The sequence below is a fragment of the Glycine max genome, chromosome 1, assembly GCF_000004515.6.
Source record: "Glycine max cultivar Williams 82 chromosome 1, Glycine_max_v4.0, whole genome shotgun sequence".
Classification (NCBI taxonomy): Eukaryota; Viridiplantae; Streptophyta; class Magnoliopsida; order Fabales; family Fabaceae; genus Glycine; species Glycine max.
The window spans coordinates 24,845,218-24,866,496 of NC_016088.4; the positions used below are offsets into that span (position 1 = coordinate 24,845,218).

The 21,279-nt window shown below is 36.4% G+C and overlaps 1 long non-coding RNA gene and 1 other non-coding gene across 7 annotated transcripts in view; both read right to left on the reverse strand.

Moving 5' to 3' along the window:
• Window positions 1–773: 773 nt before the first annotated feature.
• LOC102667014 (uncharacterized) overlaps window positions 774–21,279 on the reverse strand; it is a 39,658-nt gene continuing 19,152 nt past the window's right edge. For 2 of the 6 annotated variants that reach the window (XR_005891306.1, XR_005891305.1), the window contains 2 exons: window positions 2,823–2,903; window positions 774–976 (listed from right to left, as the gene is read on the reverse strand). This is a non-coding gene — a long non-coding RNA (uncharacterized lncRNA). Of the gene's footprint in view, window positions 977–2,560; window positions 2,904–7,488; window positions 7,681–21,279 lie in introns of those variants that run through there. The other 4 variants (XR_005891308.1, XR_005891304.1, XR_005891302.1 and 1 more) reach the window with 3 other exon arrangements.
• Window positions 17,392–17,498, reverse strand: LOC112997989 (small nucleolar RNA R71). Its single transcript, XR_003263040.1, has one exon. It is a non-coding gene; the product is annotated as a small nucleolar RNA R71 (small nucleolar RNA).

Here is a 21,279-nt window from a genome sequence, read left to right on the forward strand (position 1 = left end):
GGCATATTATGGTGAAGATCATGGAATCCTTGACATAAGTTTAAGTTCATTAATTAGACTCTGATTTGATGTATTATTGGATTTCTTCAATAATTCAAAAGAACAATTTTTTCCGATCATTCTTTACAAGATTTTTTCTTGCAAAGTTGAAATATTAATTATGGATGATCCATAAAAGAAAGATAACCACGCTGATAAGTGTTAAATAAAATATAATTTAGAGTAAAAAATAGATAAATAATAAAGAATTTAAGAAATAAGAAAAAATTATAAAAGATAAAGAAAAATATGGACAACCATAAATATTCATAACAGTATTAAATTAATTTTACTTTTCTAAATATGATTTTTTCTTCTTCAATTTTGACGATAAATAATTATAATTCAATTTGATCAATAAAAATTACATTATCTAAAAAAATCATTTAATAGTGTACAAATATTAAAATCTTAAACCCATGCAATTTTGTTTAACTCCTTGCCATTATAGCTATCAAATTTTATGAAAAAAATTAAAAATGTAATATATTTTTTATCCTAATAAAATGGTTATGAGGTTTCTTATTTTATTCTTTTTTATATGTATAAATTAATTAAAGATTAGATAGAAAGTAAGGTTATAATTGACAAATATAATTAATGTTACCCTGAGCTTTAAAAATAATAGATTCTTAAATTGAAAATAATAGATTGAAAGAGATAAGAAGTGAACTTAAACTATTCAATTGAATTAAAAAAAATAAGATGATGTATTAGATGCATGTGTACAAACATATTGGACTTTTGAAGGTTAGTTTATATATTTAATTAGTTACAATTTGTTAAACAACTCAATTGGATGTTAGGAGAGTGACCACTTTACTTCATGAGAAGAGAGCCATATTTTAAAACCAGGACCCATCCACTTGGTCCGACCAGTTCAATGGTTGAACCTATGACCCGATTCAGTTGAACCAGTGAATCAATTTGGCTGAACCTGTTGAACAAAATTAATTATTTAAAAAAATACAAAATTTAATGAAAATACAAAAAAAAATTATATACTCAAAAATTGAACTAAAAACCTAAAATTTATTAAGTGGATCAACTTACCAACAAATTTTCACAATTAATTATTAAACTTATAACACAATTAATACATATACTTGTCCTCTAAAAAAATTAATACATATACTTATATTTTATATTACTTATACCGGTTCGTGCGGTTTAAATATCAACTTACTGGTTCAACTACTAACCCATCAATTTAGTGTCTCGATTGAGTCAACGACCAATCTGATTCGTAAAACTATGGAAGAAAATATTCAAATGAAATTGAATGCCATGGAGAGTGAGGAAGCAAATAATCCTACATGTTTTGACATCTGCAAAATTTGAAATTTGATTTATTTATTTTAACCAAATCTAAATTAAAAATTAACTTTTCATTAATCAAATAATTATCATAATTTTAAATATATATATATATATATATATATATATATATATATATATATATATATATATATATATATATATATATATATATATATATATATCAATAGGTCTTTGGTCCAAGTAGAATTATGCTCGGTCTTTTTAAGCAAACTTTTGATTTTAGTCTTATGAATGAAAGGAGATTCCACTAAAAGTGATTAACTAGGTCTCCCAACAAAGGTTGATCACCACTAAAGTCAATATATACTTTACATGAATAACATGAATTCCCAAAAACCTAAAATATATTGGTACAACAAAAATAAATAAATAAATCTAAATGTACATTCTTGAACTAATATTTCCTATTCTAATCTCTTTCTCTTAATAACATGTTTTTTCTTCTTAATTTCTCTTAATAATGTGGGATTTCACCATTCTTTATTTCTTAAGGTTCTAATGTTATTGATTGGTATCTAAATTTCCTTTTTCATTAAATTTATTTTTTCTTCAAATCTCAACTATGATAAGTTTTAAATTATCTTTTTTTTCTCTCCAATTTTAACTACTTATACTTTCAAATTAAATCTTTCTCTTTATTTTTTTTTTGGTTATTTTTAATCTAGTTAACTAATTGGTTCTGTCCCTCAAAACAAAATTAAATTGATTATGATTTTTTCTTTTACAAATTTAATTTTTTGGCATATATTTTTTTCATTTTTTTTCCTAAATGAGAAAAATACTTGTATAATGTACAAGAAATTTGCATTATTTTATATGGCAACCAGATGAGGGCTAACATTAATGTCCTATGAACAAAAAAAGAAAGAAAGAAAAAAAAGGAAAAGCAACTAATGATAAGTTGACCTTTGCTTTCTTCACTACTCATTTTGGTTCTTGCACTTCCCAAGGGAACTTGAATGAACAAAAATGCCCTACCCTGTTTTTTCTGTCATCTTTCTCTAATAATGCCTGTAACATCCTAAATTTTGAGTTTACAAATATACTTCAAATACCTTTTATTCATCTTTATAAACAAGTGAATTCAAATCCTTTTCATAAACGTCGTAAAAAAACACAAAAAGATAGGATAATTTTTTCACGGAAATAAAACTTTTCACGAAGGCTTTTAAACCTTTTCTCCTTAATAAAAGTTATCAACTTGAAAGGAAAGTTATCTATCTTCAAAATTGTGTGCAACATACATGTTTACAAAACATTATTTGATTTAAAGTCATGAGTCGATATACATAATTAATAGTTAGACTTTAAATATAAAACCATGCATCTTTGAATAAAATCACACACAGAAAAGTCCAAGGTGAGCCTCCATGTGGCCACCAAACATAAGCCAACAAGTATCCATGGTAAATAGTGAATAAGATACACAAAAGTGGAAAAACCTGTCTTAGAGTAGTCATCCACCCAAGCCCTGTGAAGTAACCGTTGCAACACCCTGAAACTTCCTTTTCCATTTATTTTTTCTACACATGTAAAAAATTTCCCCGTTAAAGACTAGACAATGGAAATTTTGCACTATGTAATTTAATTATATGACTATGTGATTTAATTTATTCTTTGTATGATATTAATTGTATAAGTTAGGAGTTAGATTTATTTATTTTTATTTTAAATAATTTATTTAGTTAGTTGGCAAAAATTTGGAAACTGCTTGAATAAAAATTTTATTTGTAGCGAAATTGCACCACGCACTGAGCGACAATGTAATTTAACTCTGTGTGAGAGTGTTTTCTATGTGAGGATCACTCTGGATATACATATTCCTAGAGAGATTAGCACAATAACCTAGGTGATTAAGATAAGATTTACTAGTTAAGATAAAAAAAATACACTTTTTTGTCAAATCCTATCCCTTCCATTTTTGGTAGTTTTTCAAAAAGCAAAACTACCCATTTGTGGTATGGCTTTGCATGTTCAAATTGGCAGCCAAGGGGGGTAATTCAAAGTGTCACAAAGCCTTATCAATGGAAGTCTACACCATAGCTTATTGGCCTTTGTGAGAGAAAAAAAAAACCTTTTGGAGTCTTATCCTTTCATTTTGCATGAATTCAAACTTAAGGGAAAGGAGTTCAGTTGTGCTTCTTCTTCTTCCAAGATGGTTCTTAGTGTTCTTGAGCCTTTGAGTCATCAAGCTTAGCTAAATGAGCTCCATTCTTCATCTAGACTTGATTCTTCTTCATTTTCTTGTTCTTGTTTCTCTAATACTTGGAACTGTCATTTTGTTTACTCATGAAGGAAAACTTGAAAAACTTGTGTATTCTTCATTCTCCTTCAAGATTTCATCAATTCATCAAGATGTAAGGGAGGTCTCTCCAACTCTTGAACACTATGGTTGTTGTTAAACTTCCTTGAACACATTGTTGTTTTGAAATTTTTGTGCTTGCTGCCATGTCCTGAATCAGTGTGCTAACCTATTTTCCTTAAGTTTTTTATGCCAAAAATGATTTCTTTGCATGTTAAAACATATATTTATCCTTAAATTTCACCTAAATTGGAGTTTCCTAGCAAAAGTTACAAATAAAACAAGTTTAAGGACCTTTAATAAAATGAAAAATTTGTCAAGTATTTGGACTGAAAGTTACAAAAGTATGGACTATCTTTATTAAATTTTTTTATCTCAAAAATGAGTTTGCTAGGTTTGAAAATATAGGTTAGAATATAAGATTTGCAAAAATCTGACTCCCGGAGCACCGAGGGCGCTAAAAATAAGTTAGGAGCAAAACTGTGAAAAACCAAGTGACAGTGATTTTAGACAGTAGATCACTTAACTTTGGAATCCGAGTCTACATAGGCTTAAGCCCTGTCTCTCTTTCTTGTTTTCTTGTTTTTATACGTTCGTTGATATACGTGGTACGAGGACTGCGCACACGATATGATGACATGATTCAAGAGTAAAACAACCATTAGTTCTATTTCCTTCTGTGAAAATGTGAGGTTGCATTAAGGAAGTGGATGATGGACAAAGATACACTGGGATGTACTAGGCTGAGAGGTTCGAAGAACCTAGGGGAATTAGCGAGTGGTGACTACCCAACATTTGGTGCACTCATTTAGCGCAAGTAACTCACGGGCCTTACTTTGCTACTCCTGACGAGCTCCAAGACTATGTTTTTTGAGTTGGGAGATGAGGGGTTGATGTATGATGTTTCCGTATGCAAATATTGCTTCTGACTGTCATCCACGTGATTTTATAAGACCACCAAGACCTGGGAGGATTGGTGGCAGTGATTGGGCCCAATGGTGACTTAAGTGTGATAGTTATGCGCTCAGGATGCAAAAGTGTTGTTTGTTTAGATAACCACACGTAGTGCTTATGTAGATTATATATTTTAATTTTTTTTTTTCTATTACTTGTTGTTTGTGACTGTCATACTAATTTCGTCCGGGGATTATTATTTGATGATATACAACCTTTGATTGGCCGCTTCGAGATACTTGGCACCCTTTGTTGCACGATATGTGAAGTCCCGAGACGTGCTGAAAATCAAAAGGAAGCAGGCTTACGTGATCCGTGAAAATTCCGTAATGTGACAGAAATCGAAAGGAGGTATTATTTCGCAATCCGTGAGTTTTCGTAACTTCTTCGAAAGCTAAAAAAGAGTAAATACATAATCCGTAAGGATTCGTAACCTTGCGGAAGGAAAATAAGTATCGTTACGAAATTCGTAAAGTTTCATAATGTTACGAAAAAAGAATTACCAAAAAAGGTAAAGGGGGTGCATTTAGTAAAAAGGGAGGGTACAAATAGCAATCAGGCCCACTTGGGCCTTCCAGATTCTTCCTCCAAAAGGTTGTTGCTTCTGGAGGAAGCAACCTTGCTCGCCTGGGCGAGCTGGGTGGCAAGCTCCTCCCCTATTTTGCTATAAATAGGGGGAGGAGTGAAGAGAGAAGGGGTTCAGCCTTCTTGGCACTTCTTATTCTCTCGATATTGCTGAGGAAAATTGTTTCCGTAAAGAAAATCCAAGTCGAGGCGCTTCCGTAACGTTTCCGTGAGTAATTACGTGAAGATTATCGACCGTTCTTCAACATTCATCGTTCGTTCTTCGTTTTCTTCAGTCTTCAACGGGTAAGTACCTCAAACCAAGCTTTTCAATTCATTCTATGTACCCGTGGTGGTCCACATTTTGTTTCATGTATTTTTATTCTCGTTTTCATTCACTTTCTATACCCCCTTTTGACGTGCTTCAGTCATTTATTTAAGTCATTTCTCGCCTAATCTAAAAATAAAATAAATTTCCACCGATCATTTGAATTGTATCATCCGTTAATTTCAGTTAAAATGAATTCCGACCGTTCGGTCGTGCCGTAACCACATTGGAAATCAAAAAAGAGGTAAAATAATAATATAATAATCCAAAAAATACCTTTTAGTAAAATGAAGCGGAAAAATCAATCGGACGTTTTCTCTTTGGGATTTTTCATTCTTAATCGAATTGACTAATAATTAAAGTGAAACTAAGGCTAAAATCAACTCGCCTAGTCAAGCTCGTCCACAAAAGATCACTAAAAAGGGTTTGAAAGTTTATCATTTCAGTTTTCCTTATTAGTTAAATGGATCATTTTTAAAGGCCCAACACCTTTAAGTGATCACCTTTCAAGTAAAAGAATCGCTTGATTCACCTTTAAAGAAAGAACTACGTAGGTCTGATTTCCTCTTCGATGGAGGGTACGTAGGAGCAAGAGCCCCGCTTTTGTCGACCTCAAAAAAATAAAAAGAACTAAAAGTTAAGATAACACAATTTCCACAATTCTGAAAAATAGGCTGTTGTCCTTTGAGACAAACGTAAGACGTGCTAATACCTTCCTCAAACGTAAATACAAATCCCGAACTTAGAATTTTCATTTCGACCGGTTTCCTTCGGTTTTTCCGACGTTTCCCACAAATAAACGTTGGTGGCGACTCCGCGCATCTTTCCTCCTTTGGAAAGCGCACCCGTGAGCCTCGCCTCGCTCGCCCGCAAAAGGGCACATTGCGACAGTGACATTCGAGGAGTAGAGGACTTATCACGACAGATATACGATGGAGGAAGAGACATGCCTCCACACACATTTTTGATACATCTGGTGTCATGTTTTGTTGTTAGATGAGCCCCATGTGCCACTGACCACCATTGAGGAAAATGCTTCATATCACTACCCGTTCAAGCATACCTCTCAGCGTGATATTACCCATATCATTTCCTACTACGCTTACTTTGGACTTTCATGAGTGAACAACCCGATGCAATTCGTGCAGTAGTTCTTCGAGCACGATGTCAACGGGAGGCCTACTAGATCTACCTTCCACCAGGACATAGCCGTTGAAGTTTGGGAGGATGTGGGAGATTTTAGTGATGACGAGAATCTTATGCCATCTGAGATCGCCTTTTTATCGGGATGTTATTGGTGAAGAGATACTTGAGGGAGAGATGCATTCATCTGACGAGGAATGTGAATCCTTGGGAGACGAGAGGGGCACTTCTAAAGATATAACTTCTCCCTAGGTAGTTGTGGGTCTTGGATAGTGACTGCTCTGAGTGTAGGATGGTTTTCCCTTTTTGATGTATATTTGAGGTGGAAAGATTTTTATACTCAATGTCGTAATATTTTGTTGTATAAAACCTTTTGGTGATACTATGTGATGTTTTGAGGGGGGTGATGAATATTTATTTCTTGTTATGGTTGTAGTGGTTCCAGTACACTTATGTTTAAACCTTAAGGGTCACTAAGACTCAATATGGATGTTTATTATTCCTTCCAGTTCTTTTTATCATTTAATTTTTGTGCAAGTTATTTCCTTATAATTTGTACTTTATGATAGCATTGCGTAAGGACAGAAGAAAAATGATAACAACTTTCAAAATGTTTATTTCTTTTCTCTTTTTTTATCATTTTGACAGTACATTTTATTCACGAGCATTTAATTATATGTACACGTTTTAATCAAGTGCAATAAATATATTTATATACGTGTTCCTTCTTTTCCCAAGAGAAAAAAAATATATTGAGATATTGTCAACTTAGAAATAGAAAATAAAATTTAATGATGTGCATTCCACAATATTTATTTCTTAAACGATTTTAAAGCTATATATCAGGGGGGGGGAAATAAGGCGTTACAAGCATGTCGTCAAGAGGTATATGCCAAGCAGAAGTGATCCTAATAACAACAACCCTATGAAGGACTTTTGAAGGGATCCTCCGACACTCAAAGATGTTGACCCACCAGCAGAGATCTATCCTGATGCTTATCATCCGAACCTGAAAAATGATGGTTTAAGAGGTGAGTCCTCCGCTCCCTTAGAAGCCACAAACAAAGAGAGATATCACACACCAAACCTACATAACCACTATGGGTGGTTTATTAAACAAAATCTCATGGTAACCTAATCGTATGTCTATAACACATTTTATTAATCTTGGGCCCAACCTGCCATTAAGCTTCTCCCACTTTAATGGTCTTTAAAGCTTTCATAGATGATGATTAGAGTTAACATTCCACCTGATACGAGCGATGCTCTTATCTCAATCATGGATATAGCTCCGTTTTGATCAAGAATGTCGAGTGAGGCCCACGAGTCCCCCGTGCTAACCGAATCCACTACACTTAGTCGGGTTATCACCATTATTCATCCCTTGGGGTTCCTTTGAACCGCTCGGACCATCCCTCAGCATATCCATTATGAGCCATCTATCATATATCAACATTTTCTCACACCTTATCATAGTGTAGAGATTCGTTGTCCTCGGATTGTCAGTTGTGCGGTACATGCGATCAAACGTTGGAGGACTATGCCCTTACCGGGTATAGGGTCACCCTCTACCTTAGGCGCTTCTATCTCTCCAACCTCGCTTCACACTCGTCACCAACTTACATTTGTTTATCATATGTGAACGAGTGTTGGAGGACTATGCCCTTGCTGATTCTAGAGCCACCCTCTACGTCAGACACTTCCATCTCTCCAACTTCATCCCACACTTTCCATAGACTTATATCTATTTATCGCTCATTTCTCCTTTCCTTTCTTTGTCCTTGTTGTATATGCCACTCTCATTGAGTCGCTAACTTCACAAGTCATCACCACACATACAATGAGAGGAAGGAGCATTCACTTTTTCTCTCCCTTAGGGTACCATTACTATGGTACATCAAGTGGATAAGTGCACATCTCACAAGCAAACCAACCAACATTATTATCATAAACAAAATCAATTTATGAACATTAAGTTGCTATAATGTTGAGGGTCGAACACCCCCAAAGTTAAACCAAAGCACAAATGATAACACAATATAATATATCATCACAACTAAACAATATACAACAACAACAACAACAACGCCTTATCCCACTAGGTGGGGTCGGCTACATGGATCAACTTCCGCCATAATGTTCTATCAAGTACCATACTTCTATCCAAACCATTAATTTCGAGATCCTTTTTTATAACCTCTCTTATAGTCTTTTTGGGTCTTCCTCTGCCTCGAATTGTTTGTCTTCTCTCCATCTGGTCTACTCTCCTCACTACAGAGTCTACCGGTCTTCTCTCTACATGCCCAAACCACCTAAGTCTATTTTCCACCATCTTCTCTACAATAGGCGCTACTCCAACCCTCTCTCTAATAGCTTCGTTTCTAATTTTATCCTGTCGAGTCTTACCACACATCCACCGCAACATCCTCATCTCCGCTACACCTACTTTTTTCTCATGTTGGCTCTTGACCGCCCAACATTCTGTTCCGTACAAAATCGCCGGTCTTACCGCAGTCCGATAAAACATTCCCTTTAGCTTGATCGGTACCTTTGCATCACATAACACCCCTGATGCTTTTCTCCATTTCATCCATCCTGCTTGAATGCGATGATTCACATCCCCTTCAATTTTCCCATCATCCTGTATTACAGACCCAAGATATTTAAACCGTGTGACTTGAGGGATAATATGGTCTCCTATTTTCACCTCTGAGTTAGAAACCCTCCTTCTTTTGTTGAACTTACATTCCATATACTCCGATTTGCTTCTGCTTAGGCGAAAGCCATGTGTTTCTAGAGCTCGTCTCCAAGTTTCCAACCTCTCATTCAACTCCTCCCTCGACTCTCCAAGGAGGACTATGTCATCTGCAAAAAGCATGCATCTCGGCGCTATCTCTTGGATTTGTTCCGTGAGGACATCCAGAATTAAGGTAAAAAGGTAGGGGCTAAGGGTTGACCCTTGATGTAAACCAATTGTGATGGGAAAATCGTCTGACTCTCCACCCTGTGTCCTAACACTAGTCGATACCCTATCATACATATCTTGGATAGCTCGAATATATGCAACCCTAACCCCTTTCTTCTCTAGAGCTTTCCACAAAATCTCTCTAGGCACTCTATCATACGCTTTCTCCAAGTCAATAAAAATCAAGTGCTACCTTTTTCCCATCACGGAACAACTAAACAATATATAAACATAAATCATGAGTAAATTCATATCTACATCACGTTCATAGCATCACAACATTCTATATTCAAGTCACCATACCTAGTGTTACCTGCCATCAAAGTTATTGTAACACGCTAAAAATTACAACTCATATTATGTATAGTTTTGTGTTGTGTAATTTGTAGAAATATAGTTGATATTGAAATTAATTATAATGAGGTTTTAGGTTAAGTGATTTAAAAAAAAAATTGAATTGTATGTACATTATTCCATGTGGCAAGTTTTTATTGAAATTCAATATCAATCATTTGTATGATTAATTTTGGGTAACCAACCTCTATTAGAAATTGAGTTTTAATTAAGGACGATTTGGACTGTGTAGACTTTATATCGTGCAAACTTGCACAATGTCAATTTGCAATGTATAAAGCAACTTTGTGTAAGTTTAGCACTGTGTGAGATTAAACTTAATAACTCTTCCCTAGATATGTAACATGAAGATCAAGATTAATTGACTAGAGATTTATCATTTATGGTTAAAGTAGAATTTCCATTTTAAGCAAAAGGTTCAAAAGTTATTTTAGCCATAAATGGCCTTTCTAGCATAGCCAACCCACCCTTAAGTCGCCACTTCAAATTGTGTCAACTCAACTCTAAAACTCCCTAAAGCCTAATGGTCCATAGCTTGATGCAAAGTTCCTAAATATCTAGTTTATGAGAAAAACAAAGGAAAGAGAACTCAAGGTGTTTGGGTGTGTGTGTGTCATGGATGCTGAGGGAGAGAGAGGGCATTATTTTCCTCTATTCTAGTCGTGGAGTTTTAGAGGGAAAGGAGAGGAAATGTTGAGTTCTTGAAGTGGAGTTCTTGCCTTGACCTTAATGTATTTGAAAGCAAAGGAGGGAGGTGTCATACCCTAATTTTGTCCAGGGTAATTTTTTGCCGGCATGCGGACCTTAATTGACCACTTTGAGATGCTTGACACTCGCCATCGCGTACTCCGTAAAGTTTTGTGATGTTTCGGAAAGAAATCAGCTAAAAACACAAAAAATGGGGGTGCACTAATCAAACTGGGGGTGTACCTAGCATCTGGGCCCATCTGGAATATTCCAAAAAAGAGGGTTGCTTCAGGTGAAAGTAACCCAGCTCGCCTGGGCGAGCTAAGCGGCAACCACCTCCTCCATTTCCTTATAAAATGGCGTGAGGGGGTTGAGTTTGGGGGGCTCAGCACCTTGATAGCTCAGAAATCACTTAAAATTAGTGAGGAGAAGAAGAAAGAAGGAAAAAATCCAAATCGATACGCTTCTGAGACATTTCCGTGATCAATTCCGTGAAAGTTTCTTCGCCGTTCTTCGTTCGTTCTTCATCGTTCATCGAGCTTCAATCGGTTAGTTTTCGATCTCGAAGCTTTCAATTCATTCTATGCACCCTTAGTGGTCTATTCTTGCTTTATATGCTTTCATCTTCATCTCGTTTACTTTCGATATCCTTTTCTTCCATTTTTTACGAGCTTCAACCGATCATTTAAGTCGTTATCTCGCCTAATAAATAATAAAATGAATTTCAACTGATCATTTGTGTTGTAATCTCGTTTAATCACTGTTAAAATAAAATTCAATCAATTGTTCACACTATAACCTCGGTTAATAAAAAAAAGGGGTAAATAAGCTCCAATCGAACATTTTACTTTGAAAGTTCTTTTGACTGAGTTGATAAATAACCAAGTGGAATTAAGGCTAAAATCAACTCACAAACCAAGCCTTGTCCTCAAAAAGGTCATTTGAAACCGTTTTAAGGTCCAACGCCTTAAACGGTCCTCTTTGCTTTTATCGATTAAAATGGACCGTTCAAAAGTAGGAGAAATATGTAGGTCTGAGTTCCTCTTCGCAATTGAGGATACGTAGGAGCAAAAGCCCCGCTTTTGTCGACCCCAAAGGACAAAAAACGTAAAAAAGGGAGGATCAAATAAAATAAAAGCCATGATTTTGCACATTTGATTTAAGGTTGTCGTCCCTTATGATGGACGCGTGAGGTGCTAATACCTTCCCCGTGCGTAAAAATAACTCCCAAACCTTTCCTGCTTAAAGTTCGTAGACTCACGTTTTGATTTTTCTAATGTTTTTCTCAAATAAACGTTGATGGCGACTCCGCGCATTTTCCTCCCTTGGAAGACACACACGTGAGTTTCACGTCGCCCTCCCGCCGAAGGGTAGGTTGCGACAGAAGGCTATGTAGCCTATGGAGGCAACAACAAAGGAAAAATTCTTGGTATAGATAATAGTGAAAACTCATTAGCTACCTTGATAGATAATGTTTTGTTTGTGGATGGATTGAAGCATAACCTTCTAAGCATTAGCCGATTGTATGACAAAGATTATAAATTTGTTTTTAATAAAGATTGTTACACCATTTCAAATCCAATAACCAATCACATTGAGTTTGTTGGCAACCGGATAAGTAACACCTACATGCTCAAATTGTGTTTCATCATCACACTTGACATGTTTAACTAGTATTGATGATACTTCTTGGCTATGGCATAGAAGGGTAGCTCACATTCGCATAAATCATTTAAACAAACTCATCTCTACAGAGCTAGTTAAAGGACTTCCTAAGCTTGAGTTTGTGAGAAATGGCTTATGTGATGCCTGTCAAAAGGGCAAGCAATCTAGAGTTTCTTTAAGTCTAAAAATATGATTTCAACCTTCTAGAACTCTTGCATTTAGACTTGTTTTGTCCTTCTAGAACTATGAGCATAGAAGGGAACTATTATGCCTTAGTGATTGTGGATGACTATTCTAAATTTACATGGACCTTGTTTTTATCCTTGAAAAATAATTCTTTCAAAGCTTTTCGTAAACTAACCAAATTGATTCAAAATGAAAAAGAATTGAAAATCAAAGCTTTAAGAAGTAATCATGGTGGTGAATTTCAAAATGAGGAATTTGAAACTTTTTGTGAAGAGAATAATATTAATCACAAATTTTCAACTTCAAGAACTCCTCAACAAAATGAAGTTATAGAGAGCAAGAACTATGTTAAATGAAAACCATCTACCTAAATATTTTTGAATGGATGTGGTAAGTACAACTTGCTATGTTCTCAATAGAGTAACTATTAGGCACTCTTTAAATTTTTTTTGTGAGCATATTGTATTTGTGTCTCAAGTAGAATCCTTATCTATAGAGGAGACACTCAAAGATGAGTTTTGGATAATTTTCATGCATGAGGAGTTGAACCAAGTTAAAATGAATGATGTATGAGAATTGGTACCTTATTCTAAAAATATGAACATCATTGGAACTAAATGGGTATTTAAAAATAAATTAGATGAACATGGTTTGATCACTAGGAATAAAGCAAGGCTAGTAGCCAAGGGCTGTAACCAACAAAAGGGTATAGACTTTGGTGAAACCTATGCATTGGTAGCTAGACTTTGCTTATGCTTGTGTTATGGATTTTAAGTTATATCAAATGTATGTAAAAAGTGTTTTCCTAAATGGATACATTGAAGAGAAAGTTTATGTTTCCCAACCTCCAGGTTTTGAGGATCATAAAAATCCAAATTGTGTATACAAGCTTAAGAAAGCTTTCTATGGACTTAAACAAGAACAAAGACACTAGTATGAGAGACTTAACAACTTCCTTTTTGAACAAAAGTTTGAGAGAGGAAAAGTTGATAAACTCTTTTCTTTAAAAAGTCCTCCATAAATCAACACCTAATATCTATTTTTGCTTCAAATTTGTATAAACTTGTTATAGCTAGTAAATCTTCGTTTTTCGGTGTTGAATGTCATGGATAACATGGGTTTGGTGCATGGGATTTGATTGAAGTTGATTTGGAAGTCATTAGAGAAGAAATATGTATATTTCAAGGTTTTGTAGTGTCATGGTGCTTAATCAGGGAGTTGCTCGCACTTAAGCGAGATGAGCTGCATAGGAAAACAGTGTTACTGGTTTTCAAGCTTAAGCTTAAGTGTGACCAAGCTTAAACGTTGATTGAACCAAGCTTAAGCGTGGGTTGATCAGCGCTTAAGTGAGACTAAGCTTAAGCATAGGTTGAGCCAGACTAAAACGCCAGGATGAAAATGTACATGATGTGTTATGAATGACTCCCAAATGAATTTCAATTGGAATTCCCTTATTGTATAAGCTTAATGAAATGGCATAAACAAGTTTTAATGTTATGTTAGGAGAAATTACTTTTACTAAGCATTGATAAGTTAGGAATTGAATCAAATTAAGTATGAATTATTTGCACTTTAACCACTATTATTAAATTGTTATTGAAATAAGTCTAGAGATCATTATACTTTACCATGATTGAATAAGTCTACACCAAAGGGAGACCATTATACTTTAACATGAGTTATTGATTATTGTGAATGAAATTCTTTTAATTTCTACTATTGAATAGGAGACCAGGAGGAATTGTGATCCTTGGGCAAATTGCATACTTATACATTGATGTGTTGTTGTTTTGTGTAACTAAGGATTATGGGATCCTTGAGGCGGGGCAATTGGATCATTGCATTAGTGCATTTGTAGAAACTAGAATTTAATTATTGTGATAATTAAGATTCATTGTGATAAACAATGAATAAAGACTTAATAAGAGTGTGAAGCTAATGTAGACATAGTAAATTTTAGGAACCTTTGCACATTGGAGTACATTCGTAAGGGTTTGACTTAGAATAAGCCTTAGGACCTTTGCTTGGAGAACACAAGTATTGTTGAATAAAAGAGATTGAAGTCGTGAAGACTAGTCTTAGGATCTTTTGGTTTTAATTATCTTACAATGCCAAACATGTTTGTAAAGATGTGGCATTTGTATTGTATGTTTTTAGACTAGACATGCTGAATGTTTTAGACTTAGTTTTATTATCCATGCTCAATGGTAATCAAATATGAGAAGATAAATGTATTGATCTCAAAGTTTCTTAGAAGCAATGAGTTCAACACTGTATAATTGATTACTGATGTGCCATCATTTTCTTCTATTTTCTAAACCCTTTTTGCACCATTTTAATTATTGATTGGTCTTAATTGTCAATTAATTAGGCAGTTTTATTATTTGGGCTCATTTAGCTAATTTGATGTTTTTAATCTAATTTTAGGAATTAATGAAACATTAGGCTTAATCCGGATTTTGGTTGTGGACTTGAAGAGGGCAAATAAAGCAGCGCTTACCTTAGTTAATTTCTAATTAGGAAATTTCACAATTTTATTTTATGTTGTTCAGTGTTTATTTCGTTTTGGGCCAGAGTATTGTAATAGGGCCCAGTGACTTTGAGTGACTCTTTTTAAATAGCTGCCTTGGGATTCGTGCAGGGCATTCGGTTATGCTATTTTCATTATTCAGAGCTTTGGTTTTAGGTTTTCACGTTTTTCTGTTCCCTTGTTACGGTTTTCGTTCTTAATGCAAATTTTCGTTTTCTGCTTCTAATTACGAGTTCATTCTTGCTTCTTCTTCTACTTTCATTTACGTTTATGTTCATTTACGTTTCTGCTTCATGTTTCATTTGCGTTTTCTGCTTGAATCCATGGAAGGCTAGATTTTCTGGTGTTGTTTCCTTTTAAGGACGAAGCCCAACTCTCTTTGAGGTTTCACTTGTAATGTGGTTCCCTGGCAGTTCTCCCTTCACCAGTTATCCCAAATTCGTGAATATTAATCAGTGCACGCTTCGTGTTCGATTAATTGCCTCTGAGCCTAACTTGCGTTCATGCTTAATGGACGAAGGGCTAACTGGTGTATGTGGTGCCTAATCACGTATTGACAACCCTAAGTTGATTTTCGCTTAGTAAATTGAAATAGGGTTGGATTAAGTGGTTGACTGTTAGGGACGAATTCTCCATAACCCAGGATAAGAGAATGGCTTCTGAATCAAAGGAAACAACCCGTTTTTAATATTAGTAGTTTCGTATTCTAGTTTACTTGTTCTGCTCTTTAATCACAAAACAAACAACCCCCCCCCCCAATCGTTATTGTTACTGCAAGTATATTATGAACAATTGGTGTGTCACTGCTCGTTGGGAAACGACCTAGGATCACTTCCTAGTTACTGCATTTTCATGTTTATTTGATTCGGGTACGGCCTCGATCAAATTTGGCGCCGTTGCCGGGGAGCAGTGTCCAAAGGTTCATAATAGCTAGCTAGTGTTGTGTGTTTAATCCCTTCGTGTTTTATGTTTAATTGTTAGTATTGTGTTAGTATGTGTGTTAGTGTTGTTTAGTGTCCTGGTATTTTGTTTAGTGTGTGTTCTGTTTCAGTTTTCCCATTAAGCGTTTCCCCTGTTTCAGTCTTGGGTGTTTTGCTGTGAATAGTGTTTTGCGACGGACTTAGCGACCACTTTTGCTTGCGGCAAAACAGAGTAGTAGTAGAAATCAATTAGAGACGGATTTTAGTGACCACCCATGCTGAATTATTTGTGATTTTTTGTTTTAGTAGCTAGGGTTGTTATTTTTGGCTGAATTTTTTTGTGGTAACTTCTTTTAATCCATATTTTGTGGGAAAAATAGCTAGAGCCTTTAGTTTGGTCAGATTTGGAAGTTCCAAAAAACTAGCAAATTTTGTGTTTGTCAAAACTTCAAACGGCCATAACTTTTGCTCCGGTTATCAGAATCGCAATTATTATTTATGCATTTGGGGTAGAAAAAAAATTCCTACGCCGTGGCAGCCTTCCGTAGGCTGGCTGAGGTCTCCATCGTCCAAAAAAAGCGATTCTGTCAAAAGTTTTTTATTTTTCAAGTTTTATTCACTTATTTTTCTTAACCCACCAATTTTAGCTTTCATAGTTAGACTTTGAACTTTTGTCTGAAATTTTTTGTGCTATCTTCTCATCATTTTATAAGGTTGCTCACAAAATTTCAAGTCATTTGGATATCATTTGAGGGTAGCTGTAGTTCAAACCTGCACCTTTATTTACATGACAAGGCAACTAGTTCTGCATGTTGAATGTAGTGTATGACTAGAGGCAATCCATCTGACTTACAACCCTTTGACCCTGAGATAGATAGGACATTTCATAGATTAGTTAGGCATCCTTTTATACCTTTTGATCATCCTGAGCATTCCATTACTGGTGAATCTGTGCATTCTGTTATTGGTGATTTTGAACATCCTGATCTTGAGCATTATAATTTTGAGCATTCTGATTTAGCACATTCTGAGAACATGGCACAACCTCCACCCCGTGAGAGGACTCTAAGGGAAATGCTTGCACCTGATTTCACCTATGAAAGCTTGTGCATCCAATACCCTGATGAGGATGTCCCATATGTTCTTAAAATTGGACTAATTCATTTGCTTCCAAAGTTTCATGGCCTTGAAGGTGAAGACCCGCACACACATTTGAAGGAATTTCATATTGTCTGCTCCACCATGAAACCCCCAGATGTCCAGGAGGATCACATATTTCTGAAGGCTTTTCCTCATTCTTTGGAGGGAGTGGCAAAAGACTGACTGTATTACCTTGCTCCAAGGTCCATCACGAGCTGGGATGACCTTAAGAGAGTATTCTTAGAAAAAAATTTCCCTGCTTCCAGGACCACAGCCATCAGGAAAGATATCTCAGGTATTAGACAACTCAGTGGAGAGAGTCTGTATGAGTACTAGGAGCGATTTAAAAAATTATGTGCCAGTTGCCCTCACCATCAGATTTCGGAGCAGCTTCTTCTCCAATATTTTTATGAATGACTCAGTAATATGGAGAGAAGTATGATAGATGCTGTCAGTGGTGGAGCCCTTGGAGACATGACTCCTGCTGAAGCCAGAAATTTAATTGAGAAGATGGCTTCCAACTCCCAGCAGTTTATCGCCAGAAATGATGCCATAGTCATTAGAGGAGTGCATGAGGTAGCTACAAACTCAGCTGCATCATCTGAGACTAAGAAGCTTGAAGGCAAACTGGATGCATTGGTTAACTTGGTAACCCAGCTGGCCTTGAATCAGAAATCTGTACCTGTTGCAAGGGTTTGTGGTTTGTGCTCCTCTGCTGACCACCATACAGACCTTTGCCCTTCCATGCAGCAACCTGGAGCAATCGAGCAGCCTGAAGCCTATGCTGCAAATATTTACAATAGACCTCCTCAACCTCATCAGCAAAATCAACCACAGCAGAACAACTATGACCTCTCCAGCAACAGATACAACCCTGGATGGAGGAATCACCCTAACCTCAGATGGTCTAGCCCTCAGCAACAATAACAGCAGCCTGCTCCTTCCTTCCAAAATGTTGCTGGCCCGAGCAGACCATACATTCCTCCACCAATCCAACAACAGCAACAACCCCAGAAACAACCAACAGTTGAGGCCCCTCCACAACCTTCCCTCGAAGAACTTGTGAGGCAAATGACTATGCAGAACATGCAGTTTCAGCAAGAGACCAGAGCCTCCATTCAGAGCTTAACCAATCAGATGGGACAATTGGCTACCCAATTGAATCAACAACAGTCCCAGAATTCTGACAAGTTGCCTTCTCAAGCTGTCCAAAATCCCAAAAATGTCAGTGCCATTTCATTGAGGTCGGGAAAGCAGTGTCAAGGACCTCAACCCGTAGCACCTTCCTCATCTGCAAATGAACCTGCCAAACTTCACTCTACTCCAGAAAAAGGTGATGACAAAAATTTACCTAACAATTTCTGTGCAGGTGAATCTTCTTCCACAGGTAATTCTGATTTGCAGAAGCAGCACATTCCCCCTCTTCCATTCCCTCCAAGAGCAATTTCCAACAAAAAAATGGAAGAGGCAGAGAAAGAGATCTTGGACACGTTTAGAAAAGTAGAGGTAAACATACCTCTGTTGGATGCAATAAAGCAAATTCCAAGATATGCCAAATTCTTGAAGGAGCTGTGCACTAATAAGCGGAAGCTTAAAGGAAGTGAACGGATTAGCATGGGCAGAAATGTCTCCGCATTGATTGGTAAATCTAGTCCTCAAATTCCTGAAAAATGCAAAGATCCAGGTACATTCAGCATACCTTGTATTATAGGGAATAGTAAGTTTGACAATGCCATGCTAAATTTAGGAGCCTCTGTTAGTGTTATGCCTCTGTCAATTTTTAATTCTCTATCTCTAGGTCCCTTGCAGTCAACTGATGTGGTAATTCATTTAGCTAATAGAAGTGTTGCCTATCCTGTTGGTTTCGTAGAAGATGTCTTAGTTAGAGTTGATGAACTGATTTTACCTGTTGATTTTTATATCTTGAATATGGAAGATGGATTTTCTCAAGGATCAGTTCCCATCATTCTAGGCAGACCCTTTATGAAAACTGCTAGAACTAAGATAGATGTTTATGCAGGCACACTGTCTATGGAGTTTGGTGATATAACTGTTCATTTTAATATTCTGGATGCTATGAAATACCCATTTGAAGATCTTTCTGTATTTCGTGCTGAAATAATTGACCATGTTGTTGATGAATACATGATTGATCTTTATTCTAATCTGCATGCCTCTCACTCTTCATGCATTGAGTCTAAAATTGTACTTGATCATATGTCTGAATTTGATGCTCAGAGTGGATCTGAGAGTGAATTTGAGAGTGATATTGATTGCATGTCTGGTGGTGGTGTTTTACCTCTTGAGATTGATTTTATAGAGTCAGATAGGACTAACCATGTTTCAGGAAGTACACATACCTCTGACTTTCTTTATGAGGTAAAGGCTGAGAAACCATCTCCTTCTACCACTGTCCAGCCGACCACACCAGAATTGAAGCCTCTGCCATCAAATTTAAAATACGCTTACTTGAATTGAAGCCTCCCTTGCTGATGAGCAAGAGGAGAAGTTGTTGTCAGTTCTCAAGAAGCATAAGAAGGCTATAGGCTGGACCCTGGCGGACATTCCTGGTATTAGCCCATCCACATGTATGCATCGAATAAATTTAGAGGATGGAGCTAAACCAGTAAGACAGCCACAGAGAAGACTCAACCCGGTGATTCTTGATGTAGTGAAGAAGGAGATAACCAAGCTTTTGCAAGCTGGAATCATTTATCCTATCTCCGACAGCCAATGGGTGAGTCCCGTCCAGGTAGTCCCGAAGAAGACCGGCCTCATAGTGATAAAAAATGATAAGGAAGAGCTAATTTCTACTCGGGTGCAAAACAGTTGGAGAGTCTGCATTGACTATAGGAGGCTGAACCAGGTTACCAAAAAGGACCATTTTCCCCTGCCATTCATTGATCAGATGCTTGAACGCCTGGCAGGTAAATCCCACTACTGTTTCCTTGATGGTTTTTCTGGTTATATGCAAATTACTATTGCTCCTGAGGATCAGGAAAAGACCACATTCACCTGCCCCTTCGGCACTTTTGCCTATAGGAGGATGCCTTTCGGCCTGTGCAATGCCCCTGGTACCTTCCAGCGGTGCATGATTAGTATTTTCAGTGATTTTTTAGAAAATTGCATAGAGGTGTTTATGGATGATTTCACTGTATATGGATCCTCTTTTGATGGTTGTTTGAATAGTTTGGAAAAAGTTTTGAATAGATGCATTGAAACTAACCTTGTTCTAAATTTTGAAAAATGTCATTTTATGGTTGAGCAAGGTATAGTTTTAGGCCACATTATTTCCAATAAGGGTATTGAGGTAGATCCTGCAAAAATTTTTGTTATTTCACAATTGCCTTACCCCTCTTGTGTGCGAGAGGTGCGATCTTTTCTTGGTCATGCAGGATTCTACAGGCGCTTTATAAGGGATTTTAGCAAAGTAGCCCTTCCATTGTCCAACTTGTTGCAAAAGGAGGTAGAGTTTGACTTTAATGACAGATGCAAAGAGGCTTTTGATTGCCTCAAAAGAGCGCTGACTACCACCTCCATCATCCAGGCACCCGACTGGACAACCCCTTTTGAGCTTATGTGTGATGCATCAAATTGTGCATTGGGGGCTGTCCTTGCTCAGAAAATTGATAAATTGCCCAGGGTGATATACTATGCTTCTAGGACTTTAGATGCTGCCCAAGCGAATTATACTACTACTGAGAAGGAGCTTCTAGCCATAGTTTTTGCTCTTGAAAAATTTCGATCTTATTTGCTTGGTACCCGCATTATTGTTTATACTGACCATGCAGCTTTAAAGTACTTGTTGAAGAAGACTGATTCTAAGCCTAGGTTGATCCGATGGATGCTCTGGCTCCAAGAGTTTGACTTGGAGATCCGTGATAGGAGCGGAGCACAAAATCTAGTTGCTGATCATTTGAGTCGGATCAAATGTGTATCTGATGCAGATTCACCTATTCGGGATGATTTCCCGGATGATCATTTGTATATACTGTATAGTATTTCTGACTCTCTTTCTACTCCCTGGTTTGCTAATATTGTCAATTATTTAGTTGCTTCTGTTTTTCTTCCCTTAGCATCTAAGGCCCAAAAAGATAAAATTAAAAGTGATGCTAAGCATTTTATTTGGGATGACCCCTACTTGTGGAAATTGTGCAGTGA